Source organism: Adiantum capillus-veneris, chromosome 13 (genome assembly GCF_014529385.1).
Source record: "Adiantum capillus-veneris isolate H3 chromosome 13, ASM1452938v2, whole genome shotgun sequence".
NCBI classification, from domain to species: domain Eukaryota; kingdom Viridiplantae; phylum Streptophyta; class Polypodiopsida; order Polypodiales; family Pteridaceae; genus Adiantum; species Adiantum capillus-veneris.
The window spans coordinates 115,935,724-115,953,203 of NC_140943.1; the positions used below are offsets into that span (position 1 = coordinate 115,935,724).

General features: G+C 44.7%; 1 protein-coding gene and 1 pseudogene across 5 annotated transcripts in view; one reads left to right on the top strand and one right to left on the bottom strand.

Moving 5' to 3' along the window:
• LOC147444707 (bidirectional sugar transporter SWEET7b-like) overlaps positions 1 to 17,480 on the top strand; it is a 49,130-nt gene that overhangs the window by 20,343 nt on the left and 11,307 nt on the right. The window lies entirely within an intron of this gene.
• LOC147444708 (uncharacterized) lies at positions 5,798 to 8,459 on the bottom strand (annotated as a pseudogene).

Here is a 17,480-nt window from a genome sequence, read left to right on the forward strand (position 1 = left end):
AAGATTTGTATCGAGCTGTTGTTTTTCTCAGATGCAATGCCATGCAGTGGTGGAAGTCTATAGCTACCAAGCCACATGCTCCAAGGACTTGGCAAGCTTTCAAGATTTTTCTTTTTCCGTCCGAAGTTATATGTTTTCTGGTAGCTTTTGGCAGAGTGGGGTATCCTGAAATGCTTGCCATGGAAACCCTAGCAGATTATAACTTGAAATTTCTTAACATCTCTCATTAGGTGTCTATTTTCGAGCTGATAACCTTGGAGGTCTGGTGTGATTGCTATGTCTTGGGACTACCATCGTCGCCAGAGAAACATTGTCACGAGGACGTGGCAACTGTTAACTATGTCACGAGGAGGTGGCAGCTGCTAACGTTAGTTGTTGGTTTCTTTTCAATGATTTTTGTTTAATTTTTGAGACCCTCTTTTTGAAGTTGCAAGTGGTCGGACATTGTATGGCCAGTGTGAACGGTAGTTTCACCCGCAGACGGAAAGTTGGTCGGCATTGGAACTCGTATAGTAAAAGGATGTCTAGGGTTAGTTCAAAGTCATCTAGGTCTCCTCGCCGCACTTAATAAGTTGGTGGATACTAGGAAATTAACTCCATAGAGACATAGTGACAAGGTAGGGTCACTCAGAGAAAATCACTTGAGAATTGTGCTACATTGCATTCTTGCATGTGGTCCCACCAGTGAGAGTCCAATGGAAGCATCTCCTAAAATTTATAAAACTGCTATTTTGGGTCATGAAATCTGTTCGCGTCATTAGCTCCGGAATGACAAGAGAAACATTTCATTACTCTGCGCTAAGTCAACTGAGCAACCGATTGAGATATTTTTAGACCAGAAGGTCCAAAGCGGGGAATTAATGCATGAGTGCCACTTGGCACATTTTTGGGCATTTTTCCATCTTAAGAGAGAGAGAAGCATTAAAACAAAACGTTGGCTGCGTTTTTCAGCCGTATGGTGGATTGTTGCAAGTACCAAAGCTACTGTGTGTTTGCCTATCCTCTATGTACATGAAGTGCAAGAACTGAAGCCTTGCACAGCATTTACTGCTCTCTCTCCCCCCTCCGATGTGATGCTCCACAAGAGGGCTTTTTATTTGACCTATGTATAGTTGTGTGGGTTCATGCACGATTGCCGAGGCAAGAGCCTCTTGCACAGGTACTGGATTAGCTAGTTGCTAATCCCCCGCAGGTACAAGGTGAATTCGGAGAGATTTCACGTGAGAAATCTCGTTCGATTCAAAGGGCAAGTAGCCCTATAGGTGCTGGAGCTCGAGGACTTGGATGCGACCGGCTTGCGAAACGGAGCCCAAAACAGAAAATATAGCCTACTGTGTATTTTTGCAGGTTTTAGGGTTTCAATCCCAAAACAGTCCCTAATACCTCTAGGAGGTCCGGGGACGCGAGGGGACAGCTGTGCAGGTGTTCTGGCGCATTTTCAGGGCAGAAAACAGAGAATTCAGCGTGCTGCAGATTCTCGCCAGGTTTTGCATAGTGTCCGTATGCGTTGGGAAAGTCGCCTATTGTGTAGGGATACTGTCTTTGAAGCGTCCTAGTACAGTTATGTTGCCGAAATGGGGCCAAATCATGTCATTTTCAGCCCAAATTATGCGAGGCAGCTCGTAGGAAATCATAGTTTTTATTCCCCCTTTGAATACAATAAAGAAATATAGAAAGGGGCGCCAGTCTTTGGGGCCAATAGGTGTCGGCGCCTGCTTGGTAGCACTCTGGCTTTCAAGCCGTGTATGTTAAGTGTTGATTCCCATCACAGGTTTCTTTTGCAAAGTTTCTCTGTGTCCTAAAGTTTAGAGTAAAGTTTCGGGTCAAAGCCTACGCCTACCGCCCTACGGGCCGGTTTCATGGTTGTGATGTGAAGTGGATGGAAGAGCATGAAGTGTCAGATTCACCAAATGTATTGCAAATTTACCTTGAAGCCTTTGGGTTACAACCTACTTGCAAAGGAGGGATAATGATAGAGCTAGCACATCATATGTACATATGAATTCAGTGTAATAGATGGAAATGACAAAAGTATGAAGGTCTCATTAAGTTATTTGTATCTATTTGTTACGACCTTTCTTGCGGATACATGTGATGATAAAAGAGTGCTAACAACACAAGATTATCAGTGGCATGTATTTATGGTATGCAATCGAGGACGTTTGCGATTTCAAGAGGGGGGTATGTCACAAGGACGTGGCAATTGCTAGCGTTAGTTGTTGGTTTCTTTCCAATGATTTTTGTTTAATTTGTGAGACCCTCTTTTTGAAGTTGCAAATGGTCGGACATTGTATGGTCAATGTGAACGGTAGTTTCACCCGCAAACGGAAAGTTGGTCGATACTGGAACTCGTATCGTATAAGGATGTTTAGGCTCAGTTCAAAGTCATCTAGGTACCCTCGCTGCACTTAATAAGTTGGTGGATACTAGGAAATTAATCCCATAGAGGCATAGTGATAAGGTGGGGTCACCTAGAGAAAATCACCCGAAAACTGGGCTACATTGCATTCTTGGATGTGGTCCCAATGGTGAAAAAGATGGTCAGATGACTAGTGAGAGTCCAATGGAAGCATCTCCTAACATTTAGGGAATTGCTATTTTGGGCCATGAAATCTGTTCGCATCATTAGCTCCGGAATGACAAGAGGAACATTTCATTACTCTGCTGCTAAGTCAACTGAGCAACCGATTGATATATTTTTAGACCAAAAGGTCCAAAGTGGGGAATTAATGCATGAGTGCCACTTGACACATTTTTGGGCATTTTTCCAACTTAAGAGAGTGAGAAGCATTAAAGCAAAACGTGGGCTGCATTTTTCAACCGTATGGTGGATTGTTCCAGGTACCAAAGCTCCTGTGTGCTTGCCTACCCTCTATGTACAGTGAAGTGCAAGAACTGAAGCCTTGCACAAGATTCATTGCTCTCTCTCTCCCCTCCGATGTGATGCTCCACAAGAGGGCTTTTCATTTGACCTATGTACAGTTGTGTGGGTTCATGCGCGATTGCCGAGGCAAGAACCTCTTGCACAGGTATTGGATTAGCTAGCTGCTAATCCCTCGCAGGTACAGGTGAATTCGGAGAGATTTCACGCTAGAAATCTCGTTCGATTCAAAGGGCAAGTAGCCCTATAGGTGTTGGAGCTCGAGGACTTACTACGGATGTGACCGGCTTGCGAAACGGAGCCCAAAACAGAAAATACAGCCTGCTGTGTATTTTTGCAGGTTTAGGGTTTCAGTCCCAAAACGGTCCCTAATACCTCTAGGAGGTCCGGGGGCGCGAGGGGACCGCTGTGCAGGTGTTCTGACGCATTTTCAGGGCAGAAAACAAAGAATTCAGCGTGGTGCAGATTCTTGCCAGGTTTTGCAAAGTGTCAGTATGCGTCGAGAAAGTCGCCTATTGTGTAGGGATATTGTCTTTGAAGCATCTTAGTACAGTTATGCTACCGAAATCGGGCCAAATCAAGTCATTTGTAGCCTAGATTATGCGGGGCAGCTTGTAGGAAATCACAGATTTTATTCGCTCTTTGAATACAATAAAGAAATACCGAAAGGGACGCCAGTCTTTAGGGCCAATAGGTGTCGGCGTCTGCTTGGTAGCACTCTAGCTTTCAAGCCGTGTATGTTGAAGTGTTAATTCCCGTCACAGGTTTTATTTGCAAGTTTCTCTGTTTCCTAAAGTCTAGAGTAAAGTTTCAGGTGAAAGCCAAAGTCTACCGCCCTACGGGCCGGTTTCAAACACTGCCTGTCCAAGAGCTAATGGACCATGCTGTGGTTGGCTACGACCTTATGGAAGGAATCTAACACCTACTTTTTGGTGTAGGTTTCAGGATAGAAAGTCAATGGACTTTTCGAGCTCGTCTGATGTCGAGATTTCTTTTTAAGTTTGAATTTTGTCTGAGAATCTGTTTGAGAACTTGTTTGGTGATCTTGCTATTTGAGATGGATGGTATCTGTTTTTGTCACGTCACACGTCCAGCCCTATGTGTCCGTGGACAAGCTACAACATGACCAGGGTTTAGTCAGTCCAGTCAGCAGTCTAGATTAGAAGTGATCTGGCACTTTTGTGAGTCTATTCGTAGACCGTGCATGCCCAGTCACTTAGTGTAGATGCATATCCTTTGGTTGCACACAGCATGATCATAACCATTCCCATCAGAATCCATCAGAATCAGTCAAGGGAATTTTCCAATGCATTTAGCCTATTTTACCTATTTTTGGTATTTTTCACTTATTAATTTAAGTGACTTTCCAACAAAAGTAGGTAGGGCAATTTGGATAAGAAAATATATAAGCAAACCAAAGTTAGTACTAAATGGCAGAAGAGGCAGCAGGAGCTCCGCGCTCAACAGTCAACTTCTCAGCAGAACCCCCCCCCCCCCCCCAAGAGACCTAGCGTTTTTGGAGCAGAGCCATCACCTAGCGTGTTCATCACAGATCAGCCAACGATTTGCTTTTGCAGATTCTGACGACAGCAGAACCTCAGAGTAGCCTAGCGTTTTGCATTTTGCAGAGCAACTGGCGACAGCAGCAGAAATTCAGCCCTAGCGTTTTTGGTTTGTAGATCAGCCCCGGAGTTTTGCAGCTTTACCGCGACGGAACAACAAGGAGCATTAGCGTTTTCAGTTTTCAGCAGTTAACACCCGCAGATAAAGTCCTGAACGTCGCAGATCTCACCTTCCCGCAGCAGTTCCTTGCCGCACGGTCAGTTTCCGCAAGGTTTAAAGTTTCAGCCCGGAAAACGCAGATTTCAGCATCTGCGTTTTCAGCGCATCATCGTCGCATCGACATAGAGTCAGAATTCAGCAAATAGAACATTTTCAGATTTCAGCCCTTTGCGTTTTTGGACAGCAGTAGAAAGATTGCAGATTTCAGCCCTTAGGTCGACTTCGTCATCACCGTCGTCATCGTCGACATAGTCTAGACTTGCATCAGTCTCATGCATACCATTTGTACCAGATTGTGCAATCATAAGTAGACCACTCTCGCCGACGAGAGTGGGGCCTTCGGAGGAGGGTTTTACAACATCTCTGGTGTCGTATCTCTCTTCTATCTATCTCTCAGTCTCATACACTTGCACGCACAGTATCCACTCACTTTGTTTGTGATCACAACATTCTCCATAAAGAACGGAAGGCTCTCTCCCTTCCATAAGAACAAAAGGAACCTTGAGCAGTGTAACCGCGAAACGTTTCACCCCCGAAACGGGGGCGTTTCACCCGAAACGTTTCACCCAAGAGAGAGGCCTCAAGTGAAACGTTTGACCGAAACGCCGATTTTATGTATATATAAAATTATATACATACATAATAGGTGTGCAAGAGAGAGAGATATGATAATGCAAACAATATCAATGACAATTGACATCTACTCTAGTTTCTAAGATATCATTGATCAGACAGTTACATGCTAAGCAAAATTTAAAGCGGAAGCTACGGAACATTCAACAAACTGAAAATGAACAAAATTCATAGTGACAAGAGACTACATCTACTTGCACACTTAAGTTTCATCGAACATTACAAGTAGAAGTTAGAACTTAACAAAACAATGGGCTGAATAGCGAACACATAGAATGACGAGAACATATATCGAATCTGCATGTAAATAAGATGAAACTCGACAAACTACATTGCTCAACTTACAAGACAATAAAGAGTAAAGCCTGGAGTGATCGAGTCAAAGGCTAAAGCCCATATGGCATACACAAAAAAAGATGTCCATGACAAAATGATAAAATATCATAACAAAATACGCAAAGCTGAGCGCTCGTGAGTCGCTACTCTAGACTCAAAAAGAGACTACTGAGATCCATCTGACTGACTCCCCTCATCACTCTCACACTCTGAAGGAGTCGGAGTAAGTCGCGTGGTAGTAGAAGTAAGCTCTGCAACACTACGTCTGGGTCTGGACCTTCGTGCTCGGGTAGCTCTCTCAGGCCGAGCACTAGTAGTAGCAATCGTGGTCTCCCCACGTAGGCGACGTGTAGTCGAACGAGTCTGTCGTGAGAATCTCATCATGTCCTCACGGATGAAATCATACACATCATCCTTAGGTGTATGTGGCTGAAGATGCGAGCTATCAGCTGCCTCAACTATGATCTGTCGATGATCCACTTGCTTAGGTAGCCAACTGACAGGGCCTGCGCTATCCAATCCACCCGCCTTCTCCAATACTCGGAGATTGGCATTAACAAATGCCAACCTATCAAGCTGGGGAGTATTGAGCCTACGAAAAAGTTAAAACACAACAAGTTAGAAAAAATGTGTAGACTTGTGAACCATAGATTGTATGACCAAAGCTAAATTCTAATTGAGAAGCTCACCTATTTCGATCTTTTGTGTGTATGTCTCCCATTATGCTCCATAGCCTCTCCGCTCCGGATGAGCTTACCTCTTGGGAGAGGACCCGCAAAGCCAAAGACTGCAACATGGGTGTAAGACCCCCAAATTTTTCCCACCATGAAACTGGAAGTGCTTGATTTTCAACATCTTTGGCAATTGCACGAGAAAAATTTCCCCTGCCACCTATATGTCCCACAAGAATCAAGAGACAAATGTCAAGACGGTAAATGTGCTCTTTATGATTGTGCTTTGAAGCCTACAGAGATCTTTACCTCTAAACTCCAAAAGATCCTCTTCTAGTTGATTCTGCGCATGGCCATTGTTTCGATAGATTCTCTCCACATATTCATTCCATCTAGTCAAGAGCACATGATCGGATCTTTGAGCCTCACATCTCCAAGCAGGATGCAATATGTGGGCTACACAATGAATTGGACGGCGAAACCAATTCCATCTTACATCAAATATGTTGAGCATGATGCTCACCCTACATGTCACAAATTCACATTATCACATGTGAACAACGATATGTATAATGTCATAAGACTCAAGAGTTAAGACTTGACAGAAAAAGCGTTTCAAAAACCTTACGTGTCTGGGCTCAATGATGTGCAATCATGTATGGCTATCCTCAACTTTGTCATGAACTCATAGAGGAGACCGAGAGTGGATCCCTCACTATCAGATAAGCGTAAAACGCAAACAATCGGTTGGAGAGCAGCTTGAAGGCCATCAATCTCTCTCCAAAATGTATTGTTGCAAATCACCCCATCAAGGACTGCCACAGCAGTAGGAGTGGTAGAATCTGGCCAATTTAACCACCTTTCATCTACCACCATTCGGCGCCAGTTATCTTTGCATTTTACCAAGCTTTACATAAAACAATGAATATTTGCACTTAACATAACTTGTAAAAATGGAGATTCAAAGACTAGAAATAGAAAACCTTTGAGAAACTCACTGGCACAAGACAAGAAAGATGTAGCAAAATCGGGTCTTTGCTGGCTTCTTGAGAGCCCATTTGCAATGTGCAGTGAACAACCCTAGGGCAAATGATTTTCGATGAATGAAGTTGATAAGTTGTAGAGCTTTATCAACTAGTGAAGTCACCCATGGTAGTGCACCAATATCTTCCATCATAAGATCAAGGGAGTGTGCTGCACACGGACTCCATACTATGTGGGGGTATTTTGCTTCGATCATTTCATCCATAAGCTTGCAATTGCTTGCATTGTCTGTTACCACTTGCACTACATGTTGCGGACCGACCTCCTCGATAGCATCTCGAATGTGTCCAAAAATAAGCTCTCCTGCACATTTTGCATTTGAATCTTGTAAGAAGCACTTCTTATGAATCATGATGCATCATGCTCGTAGCTCTATGCTTTGATTATCAAGCGACACAAAAATCAAAATAAGAAACATACCAGTAATGCTTATGCCAGCTCCTGACACATCAATGGCTCTCAAAAATGTTGTGCCAGTACAACAAGACACGAGAATATTGAGCAAGTGACGCTTTCGCACATCTTTCCAGCCATCTGATATGATAGTGCATCCATATACTGCCCAAGACTCTCTATGGCCCTGCAATTGCTATGTACCATGTCTACTTGACGTGTCAGTCTACTAGTACGAAGATTCTCAGATCCGGCTGGAGTGATGGGCGCCCCCGCAGCTGCAGCGGCTGAGACAGCATTCACAAATCTTTTGTAGGCCCCTGTGCGTGCAGCATGGAATGCAATGTTGCATTGGTAGAAAAAACGCTCCTCGGCAATCTCCACCGCCTTCTTCAAGCTAGGAACCCAAACATCATGCAATGTAGAAGAGTGTGCCGATGTGCGAGCCCTCTTCTTGCCAGTACCTACTCCAAGTTGCCCCACTTCGTGCTGGGAAGGAGCTGCCTGTGTGGTGCTAATAGAAGGAGCAACATGGCTCCTGTCCACATCTTGAGTGCTAGCACATGTAGCATCTCCTGCATTGCTATCCTCCACACTAGCGGAAACATTTGGAGCACGACGGATAGGAGGGATATTTGAAGTCGAGGCTCCTGGAGTACCAGAAGCAACAACCGCCATAGGCAAGGGATGGTGAGAAGCAGCCAATTTAGCCCTTTCATCTTGGACTTTTTGTACGAGGGCCTCTTCACCTATTGAGGCTTGAAGATTGGGCACGACACTACTTATGTAGTTTGCCCGCTCACCCCCAAAAGCAAGCCATAACTCTTCAGAGACACATTTGCATGCATCTCTCCCTTTGCTTCCGATCCAAGCATAATGGGCTTTCAAGCGGGTAACACCACCTGTAAGTACATGCCCACAAAGTTTACATATAACCCTGCGAGAGCTAGATTTATGGTATTTGGATATAAAAACTGTAGACTCCCATGGATCCCGCTCAATTACTGGCTGTCTGCCCTGTGAAGATCCTCCTCTCACCATGATTCCAAGCCTTGCAATAGTAAATACACACACGAAAAATTCAGCCATTAAACTTTTTGACTCTTGAGCCATTCACATTTGCGCAGCACTAATGCACACAATTTCACAAAGCATGCTGCTCAGTGCTGCCTGCATGTCGACGACTCGACGCTGGTGCCATTGTCTTGATCAAATTGCATGCGCACAGTGCACACACAATTTGCACTTGTGACGGAAATTGCACTTCTTGACTCTCTCTCTCTCTCTCTCTCTCTCAAGATTCAGCACATGTGAGAGACTACAGTAGACATTTCAATGTCTATTGTCATGAGAGACTACAGTAGACATTTCAATGTCTATTGTCACATGTGCTGAATCTTGAGAGAGAGAGAGAGAGAGAGAGAGAGAGAGAGAGAGAGAGAGAGAGAGAGAGAGAGAGAGAGAGAGAGAGAGAGAGAGAGAGAGAGAGTCACTAAAGCTTGAGAGAGAGTCGGGTTTGTTACCTGCAGACAAGAGAGTCCTCAGTCGAGTAGCGCACGTGAGTTCGCAGAGAGAAGCGGGCAGATTAATTTGAGTCTAAATTAAACCTTAGCAGCCGAATTGGCCTTCTGAAGAGTTCCCAAAGCGTGAAAACGTTGTTCGCCTAAAAACCCCCAAATTTTTTTAAAACGTTTCACCTGGGGCGTTTCACCCGTTTCAGGCGTTTCGCGTTTCACCCTTGGTGAAACACGTTTCGCGGTTACGTTGACCTTGAGCACAGTTCGGAGCACTCATCTTGAGCAAAGCGCAAACATTCATTCCGCTGCACCTAACAGTTTTGAACCTGTCTTGGTGCCAATTTGAATTGTTTGACTCTGGTTTTAATACTGGTTTCAATGATTGGGGATTTTACTCCCAGGTGGAGTAGTGAGAAAGGATGTTTGAGAATGCTTGCACATACTCATGGCCTGGACCCTTGTGGTTATTTGCGGGGGGAGTATTGAATGCTTGAAAAATATTGTTGTTGTTACTCATGGCCCGGATCTGGATGGTTATGCGAGAGGAGTATTAAGTAGACTGAGCACTGGTTACTCTCAGCACCTCCAAACGACGCAGGTTGCAGTCTAGGGGGCATTTGGTTGTGAGATGCGAAACCAATTCCCTTGCTAGAATTCACTTCCACTGATGTATACCCTCTGATTTCTGCCCAAAAACAGTAAATTCAGCACGCTGTATTTACTGGTTTTTGCTTTGTTTTCAGCCCCAAACAGTCCCCTAGCTGTCCTCTGCCAGTGGGGCACGATTCCCAAGGGTTCTGGCGTTCGTATGGCTGAAAACAGTCAATTTACAGCGCATACACGTAACACAACGCTGATTTCGCACCTGTACGGTGAGGTTATGACCCTCACCGGTGCCTGCTTTGGAATAGCAGCTAGCTACCCTTGTTCCTGCTCAAGGAGGCTCTTGCCTCAACACAAAAGCATGAACCCACACAACTGTACATCAATCAAATGAAGAGCCCTCTTGTGGGGCATCACATAACTGCTCGTAGGGGGGAGAGAGAGCAGTGTGTAGCGTGCAGGGCATCACTCCTAGCACCACACTGTACATGAGAGGGAAAGAAAGCACTCCATAGCTCTTAACTCGTGACAAAAAACTAAAAAATGAGCCTCTCAGCTATAAATTCAGCGCCACTTCTTGATGCATGAGGCAAGTGCACAGAAATGTGCCACTTGGCGCATTTACAAGCATTTTCCCGTTTTGGGTTTGTTGCCTAAAAATCTCCCGAATGGTTGCTCGATGTCACGTGACACATCCCAACCCTATGTGTCCGTGGACAAGCTACACCACAGCAGGGTTCAGTCAGTCCGATCAAGTTAGATTAGCAGTGATCTGGCATTTTTGTGAGTCTATCCGTAGACCGTGCATGCCCAGTCACTTAGCATAGATGCATATCCTCAGGTTGCACACAACATGATCATCGGAATTCCCATCAGAATCCATTAGCATTAGTTAGGGGAATTTTCCTGTGCATTTAACCTATTTTCCTATTTATTGGGATTTTCACTTATTATTTTTAAGTGACTTTCCAACAAAAGTAGGTAGGGCAATTTTGCTAAGTTAATATATAGGTGCAAACCCAAGTTAGCACTTTCTGGCAGAAGAGGCAGCAGGAGCACCTTGCTCAACATGCTCTTCTCAACAAGACCAACCCCCGCGACTACTTTGGCGTTTTCTCCACGGAACCCCGGCGACAGAAGGACCAATTTCAGCCCCCGGCGTTTTTGAATTTCAGCAGCAAATTAAGGCCGGCATTATTCACCTAAAGTGTAGCAGATTCAGCGCGTAATGACCGTCAGTTTTCAGCCCTAAGAAATCTCAATTTTCAGCCATAAAAACGCAGCCAAAACGGTCATTTTCAGCCACCAAAACAGTCCCGAAATTCAACGATTAGAAGATCTCAGATTTCAGCCATCAAGTCGTCGTCGTCACCATCATCGTCGTCATCGGCATAGTCCCATTGCATCAGTCCATTGCATACGCATTGTACACCTTTGTGCAATCAAAGAATAGACCACTCTTGCCGACGAGAGTGGGGCCTTCGGAGGAGGGTTTTACAACCTCTCGGTGTCGTATCTCTTCTCTCTCCTCTCAATCTCATTCACTTGCACGCACAATATCCACTCACTTTGTTCGTGACCACAACATTCTACAAGACGGAAAGCTCTCTCTTTCCCTAAGAACTAAAAGGAACCTTGAGCAATAAAGATCACTAATCTTGAGAAAATACAACATTCATTCCGCTGCACCTAACATCAGTTGACTTCGCGGCAGAGTTGTAAAATGTTCCCCTAGTCATACCGGAGGTAATGACGCGAACACATTTCACGGTCCAAAGTAGCAGTTCCCTAAATTTTAGGAGATGCTTCTGTTGGGCTCCCACTGGTCATCTGACCATCTATCCTCATTGGGACCGCATCTAAAAGTGCAATGTGGCCCAAGTGTCGGATACTTTCTGTTGGTAGTCCCACCTTGACTTTATGCCTTTATTGAGTTCACTTCCTAGTATCCACCAACTTGCTAAGTGCGACGGGGGGACCTACATGATCTTGCTCTGAGCCTAGACATCCTCTTACTATACGAATTCCAGTGCCGACCACTTCTCGTCTGCGGGTGAAACTATCGTTCACATTGGCCATACAATGTCCGACCATTTGCAACTTCAAAAAGAGGGTCTCAAAAATAAACAAAAATCATTGGAAAGAAACCAACAACTAAGGTTAGCAGTTGCCACGTCCTCGTGACATACCTCCTTCTTGAAATCGCAAACGTCCTCGATTGCATACCATAAATACACGCCACTGATGATCTTGTGCTATGAAGACTTTTATCATCGCATGTATCCGTAAGAAAGGTCGTACACATAGATACAAATGACTTAATGAGACCTTTATACTTTTGTCATTTCCATCCTTTACACTGAATTCATATGTACATTTGATGTACTAGCTCTATCATTACCTCTCCTTTGCACACGTTTGGTTGGGGCATAAGTAGGTTGTAACCCAAAGGCTTCAAGGTAAAGCTGCAATACATTTGGTGACTCTGACAGTTCATGCTCTTTCATCCACTTTACATCCATAGGCGGATAGTTCTTGAACTTCACCAAATAACGTCTTGTAACTTGTCCTTTAACTTTTCTGTCCTTATGTGCCAAAACTTGCTTAGGTAGCAGGATCTCATCAAGTTCCTCAACTTCTGGTTGATCCTCATCTGGCATATCTTCTGGCACATCACCCACGAAGGGTCTTAGAAGACTACATGAAACGCATTATGAATCTTTCACGCATTAGGCAATTTCAGCCTGTAAGCCACATCCCTGATCTTGTCAAGCACTTGAAAAGGCCCATAGTAACGCATGCTGAGCTTAGGTAACAGCCGTTCCTTGCCCTTCATCTTCTTTAACCTTGCCTCTTCGAACCTTAACAAAACCCAATCACCAGGTGATAACAGCAGTTCACGACGGTAACGATCAGCAGCCTTTTTCTGTTTTGCCCGAGTCTTCTCCAAGGCAACTTTAATTTTCTTATACATCTCATCCATGTTCTCAACATATCGATCTGTCTCAAAGATCTTGTCCTTTGTATGCAAAATGGGAGGAACCTTTTTGCCGCCTTCAACAATCTCAAATGGTGCCTTGCCTGTGGACGAATGCACCGTATTGTTGTACGCATACTCAAGCATAGGCAAATACTGTTCCCACTTGCCCTTATTATCTGACTCATAGCATTTTAGCAGATCTAAGACAGTAGAATTAGCCTCTTCTGAGTGTCCATCAGTTTGTGGATGAAACGAAGACGAGAACTTGAGCGTAGTGCCCATGTTCTCAAACAATCCTCTCCAGAACAAACTGGTCATGCGAGGATCACGATCATTGATAATCGATTGTGGCATACCATGGTACTTAAACACATTGTACATAAACAAGCGTGCCATCTGATCAGATTTTATCTTCTTCTTGACAGGGATAAAATGGGCCTACTTGCTGAACCTGTAGATAATGGTCCATATACCATCATTCCCTGTTGGCGTTCTTGGAAGATCAAAGATAAAGTCCATAGCAATGCTTTCCCATGGCTTATCCGGAATCGGCAGTGGTTGTAACAACCCTGGTGCCTTTTGCCTGTCAAACTTGACCTTTTGGCAAATTATGCTTGTGGCTTCCTTGATAAAGCATCAGCCACAACATTCTTCTTGCCTTCCACATGCATAATGTGGTAGTGGAACATAGAAAGAATGTTTGCCCATTGCATATGTTTTTGGATAACTTTGACTGTGTCAAGAAGTATCACAAAGTCTGACGATCTGTTTGGACAACAAAATCAGCACCTAAGAGGTAGTGCTTCCAGCTAGAAAGCGCATGAATCACGGCCAAGAGCTCTTTCTCGTAGACTTGCATAGTCCTCTCTGGCCCTTGCAAAATTCGGCTTTCATAAGCTACCACCCGTCCATCTTGCATTAGCACTGCTCCGATGCTACTGCCACACGCGTCACAGTGGACCACAAATGACTTCTTGAGGTCTGACAAAACAATTACTGGATCTGAAGTCAAATGTTCCTTTAAGAGACTAAAAGCTGAAATCTCTTTTTGGGTCCATCTGAAAGTGACCTCTTTCTATTGCAATGCGTGAAGAGGTGATCCTATCTCTGCAAAATTCCTGATAAACCTTCTATAGTAGGAACACAATCCCAAGAAGCTTCTGACATCGTGCACAGTCTTCAAGTCTGGCCATGTCTTAATAGCTTCGACCTTTGCGGGATCCATTCTGACACCATCCTTTGAGACTATGTGGCCAAGAAAGTGGATCTCTTCCAAGAAGAATTCACTTTTCTTAGGATTGACAAGTAGCCTGTGACTGCGCAGCTCTTCGGACACAATGGTCAAGTGACGCCTATGCTCCTCTTCATTCTTCGAATAGACTATCATGTCATCAAAGAACGTTCCAACAAAGTGTTGATGCGAGCGAAAAATTTGGTCCATCATTCTGTTGAACGTGGCAGGAGCATTTGTTAGCCCAAACGGCATCACTAGAAACTCATAAAGACCAAATGTCGTTCTAAACGCACTCTTGTGCATATCCTCTGGCCTTACACGAATTTGATGGTAGCCACTCTTAAGGTCTATCCTGTTGAAAATTGCAGCACCCTCTAAACGATCGAGAATATCATCAATTCGAGGAATAGTAAACCTATTGTTGATGGTATTCTTATTCAACGCATGGTAATCAATACACATGCTCCATGAGCCATCCTTCTCCTGCAGTAGGAGCATTGGGGAGCAAAATGGTGAAGAACTAGGATGAATTAGCCCCTTCTCTAATAACTCCTCAACCTGGCGCATAATCTCTTTCTGCTGCGCCGCACTAACTTTGTAGGGAGGTCTATTTAGTGGGCTACACCCTGGCACCAAATCTATTCGATGGTCCTCAGGTCTCTATGACGACAATTGCGACGGTAATGATTCAGAAAAACAGTCACTTAACTTTTGCAAAAATGCTGACCTTTCTTTATCTAACACAGATAAATTTGACTGATCATTATCTCAGACATCAGGTGCAAAAATCAAGTACACAGAAAGATGATTCTTTATTACAGAAGTGATAACTGAAGCAGATACAATAGGGACTGACTCTCCTTTTAGCTTTACATCCAAGATGTGAGTTTTGCCCCTATGCTATACAATGATCTTTTTGTTGTAGTCATCCAAGACTCCATGACTCGGAACATCCACGAGATCCCCAACAAGGCATCACATCCTTCCAGCGGCATGATGCAGAACTCTTCTGTGTCCACATACGACTGAATATATAGACGCAACTTTCCAATAATGGGAGTAACACACTCTGTGTGGCCAAGACATACCAACCCTGCCTCTGCTGTGTACCCCATCTCTTCAGCTCTGATGCCTAGCTTCATAGCTAACTCTGGTGAGATAAAGTTGGCTTTGGCACCTGGATCAATGAAGATGAGTGCCCGATCCCTAACTTTACCCCATGCCTTGCATAGCTCACTGGCATATGTATTGGGCCTATCACCCACCATATCTGGCACCAAACCTGTCGTGGGTTTAGGCTTCTTGCCTTTCTGGTCTTCTTTATCATCTAATTCAGCTGGTCTTTTCCTTTGTGGACAATTGGTAGCAAAATGACCAGGCTGCTCGCAAATAAAGCATTTATTTTCAGCCACTAGGACCTTCTTTTCCTCGAGCGACTGACGCACAAAATGCTTCCTTTTCTGTTTCTTTGCCTGCGCTCCACAAGTTTCGATCGAATCCTTGTCCTTGGTGGCCTTTTCTGACCCTTGTGACGCTTTAGGAGCCGTTTTCACAAAGGGCTTCTTCGCTGAATTTTTCTTTTGCTGCCCCTCCTTTCTCGTTGCTTGAAAACCCACTGTCCTCTCCTTTCAACAAGGCAAGACCAGTGTTCGCAACTTCCATAAGCTGAGTGAGGGTAGCCACTCTGTTCTTGGTACAATAATCACGAAGCCCTTTAGGCAGCCCACAACAATACTTCTCTATGTGTACTGTCAATGGCACAAATCTGTAGGAGGTCACCGAGAGTAACGCTTTACAAAACCTCCGATTATACTCCAGTCTCCAGCAAGCTCTTGCATGTAGCCGAAGTAAGCTGGTGCCAATCTGTCATGACGTCGCCTTCAAATTCATTTGAGAGCCAAGCAGATGCAAACATTTGCTTGAAGTAAACCCAAGTGGCGGGTGCGTGTCCTTGCATTAACAATGTCGTCCACCATGTAAGCGCATTGTCCTTTAAGAAAGTGGCAGCTTTCCTGACTTTTGAGGCCTCTATAAAATTCCCTCCTGCATAAGCTTTATCAAACTGCTGGAGGAAAGTGAGAGCCTTTGCTTTATTCTCAAAGCCATTGAAAGTAATGAACTTTACAGCTGCACCACCTTCTTTGTAAGCTTTCGGCTTCTCCGTTGCCCCCAAATTGTCATAAGGAATAGTCTGCAACATGGGCACTGTAGTAGGCATGATCCGGCACATCTTGGCCATTCACATTTTGCGTCAGAGGTGCGATATCTGGCTACTGTCCAAAAAAACCAGCCATGCCAAAATGACCCTGTGGCACCCCAAACTGGCCCTGGTTGCAGTGAAAACCTTGTTGCATGCCGATACTGCCATACATGGGGTTTGGCATCATGCCTTGCATACCCCCAAACACTGTTCTTGGCATGTACGGTTGACTTCCAGGCGCATAACCAGCCATACTTTGGAACATTGATCCACCCCCAAATACCCAGGATGTACCGTGGGTGGTGGCTGAATTGGCATAACCTGTGGAATAGGCGTTCTAGCCACCTGTTCAAGCACGGGAGGAACCTGTTTTGGAGCCCTTGACTCCGCAACATGCGAGTATTCCCTATCCTATTGAGTCGCATTAAGTACTTGGGCCTGAGCCTCAACAAGTTCCGTATGCGGTGTAGGTTGCGTATTTTGCTGTTGCACTGGTGGCACTTGCAAGAACTTTATAAACCTTGGATTCTGCACTAGCTGCGAAAAGACATCACCGCGGCAACTAACTGAGTCCTGAACACATCATCCTCAAGTTGCCCAACCATAAAGCCTTGTACTATTGGAGGGACATTCACATTAACAGAAGGTACAGATTGACGTGGCCGTGAGCTCTCACCAACTTCGAAAACCATAGGGATTTCCTGTCTATCCTTTGAAGAGGAACCCTCTTCCATAATGCCCTTCCCTTTGTTGGCCATAGTGTAATCCCGCGTTCTTGTACCTTGTGTCTTTACCCAAAACAACCGAGGCCCACTCTTTGAGGAAAAAGTGATTGATATCCCGACAATGGAACCTTGAAACCGGCCCGTGGGGCGGTAGGCGTTGGCTTTCACCTGAAATTCTTTACTTAAACACACATAGAGAGAACGTGCAAAGGAAACTTGCGACGAGAATTAAAACTTAAGTACACACACGGCTCGGAAGCGAAAATGCCTCGAGCAGACGCCGACAATTTGTAGGCCCCAAAATTGGCGCCCCTTTTGGTATTTCTTTATACTTTGAGAGGGTAAATTACAAAGTAGAGTCCTGGGAATCCTTTTACCTGTATCCCGCTAGATACTACCTGATTTGACCAAATTCCGGCAACATAACACCCCAAAACTTGCGCGAAACCAATTCCCCTGCTAGAACTCACTTCCACCAACG